Raw genomic sequence first — 2500 nt, forward strand, 5'->3', positions numbered from 1 at the left:
ATTTATTTTTTTATTGATTTATTTGTTAATTTATGTATTTCTGCATTAATTTATTTACATATTTACTTATTTATTCACTTATTCATTCACTGATTGATTTATATATTTATTTTTGGATTTATTTATTGATTTACATATTTACTTGTATATTCATTCCTTCATTCATTCATTCATTATTTATTTATTTATTTATTTATTTATTTATTGTTATTTTGTTATTTATTGATATTTTTATTCATTCATTCATGCATTGATTTATTTATTAATTAACTTATTTATTATTTATTTATTCATTGATTGGTTTATTTATTTATTTATGTATTTATTTATTTATTTATTTATTTGTTCATGATTCATTCACATCTTTATTTATTTATTGATTTATTTTTATTTATTTATTTATTTATTTATTTATTTATTTATTTATTTATTTATTGCTTGATTTATTTGTTGATTTATTTATTTACTTATTTATTTAGTTATTTATTTATGTATTAATTTATTTATTTACTGTTTAACTAATTAATTACTTATTCATTTATTTACGTATTTACTTATTTCTTTACTTACTCATTCATTCATTCAATTATTTATTTATTGATTTATTGACTATTTATTTATTTATTTATTTATTTATTTATTTATTTATTTATTTATTTATTTATTTATTTATTTATTTATTCATTTATTCATTCCCTCTTTCACTTACGTACTTACTTACTTACTTACATAATTACTGACTGACTTACATACTTATGTATATATATATTCATTTATTAATTCATTAATTTACTTACTTATTTATTTATTTATTTATTCATTTATTTATTTATTTATTTATTTATTTATTTATTTATTTATTTATTTATTTATTTACTTATTTATTTATTTATTTAGTTATTTCTTCATTCATTCATTCACACATTCGTTTATTTATTTATTTATTTATTTATTTACTTACTTATTTAATGATTTGTTTCATTATTGATTGATTTAATTACTTATTAATGAATCTATTTATTTATATATTTACTTATTTATTTATTTAGTTATGTATTTATGTATTTATTGATTTATTTATATATTTACTTATTTATTTATTTATTTATTTATTTATTTATTTATTTATTTATTTATTTATTTATTGATTTATTTATTTATTTATTTATTTATTTATTTATTGATTTATGCATTCATTCATGCATAATTTCATTCATGCATTCATTCATTTAGTCATTTATTTATTGATTTATTTATTTATTTATGCATTGATGTACTTACTTACTTATTTATTCATTTATTGTTACAGTATTTTTATTTACTTATTTATTTATTCATTTATTGATTTATTTATTGATTGATTGATTTATTCATTCATTCGTTTAATTATTTATTTATTCATTTATTTATTTATTTATTTATTTATTTATTTATTTATTTATTTATTTATTTATTTATTTATTTATTGATTGATTGTTTGATTTACTCATTCATTCATTCATTCATTCATTCATTCATTCATTAATTCATTCATTCATTCATTCATTCATGCATTTACTTACTTACTTTTTCACTTACTTACATACTTCTTTATTTCGTTATTGATTGATTAATTTAGGTATTTATTCATGTATTTAATAACATATTGAGTTATTTATTTACTTATTTTTTCATACATTCATTTATTTATTTAGATAGGTATTTATTTATTTATATATTTATTTATTTATTTATTTATTTACTTATTTATTGATTTATTTATTTATTTATTTTTGGATTTACTGATTGATTTTTTATTTACTTGTTTATTCATTCATTCTTTCATTCATTATTTATTTACTTATTGATTTATTTATTTACTTGTTGATTTATTTATTTATTCATTTATTTAGTAATTAATTTATGAATTATTCAGTTATTGATTTACGTATTTTGCTTACTTATTTCCTTATTCATTCATTCATTTATTCATTTATTTATTTATTTATTTGTTAATTTATATATTTATTCATTTATTTATTTACATATTTACTTATTTATTCACTTAATCATTCACTCATTGATTTAAATATTTATTTGTGGATTTATTTATTGATTTACATATTTACTTGTGTATGCATTTCATTCTTTCATTCATTCATTCATTATTTATTTATTTATTGATTTATTTTCCTTTTTTATTTATTGATATTTTTCTTCATTCATTCATGCATTGATTTATTTATTTATTTATTTATTTATTATTTATTGATTCATTGATTTATTTATTTATTCGTTCATGATTCATTTACTTCTTTATTTATTTTTATTTATTTATTTATTTATTTATTTATTTATTTCTTGAGTTATTTGTTTATTTATTTATTTACTTAGTTATTTATTTATGTATTTATTTATTTATTTATTTACTTTTCAATTTATTAATTATTTCTTCATTGATTTACGTATTTACTTATTTCTTTACTTACTCATTCATTCATTCAATTATTTATGTATTTAT

This window comes from Anabrus simplex, chromosome 14 (assembly GCF_040414725.1).
Source record: "Anabrus simplex isolate iqAnaSimp1 chromosome 14, ASM4041472v1, whole genome shotgun sequence".
Lineage (NCBI taxonomy): Eukaryota > Metazoa > Arthropoda > Insecta > Orthoptera > Tettigoniidae > Anabrus > Anabrus simplex.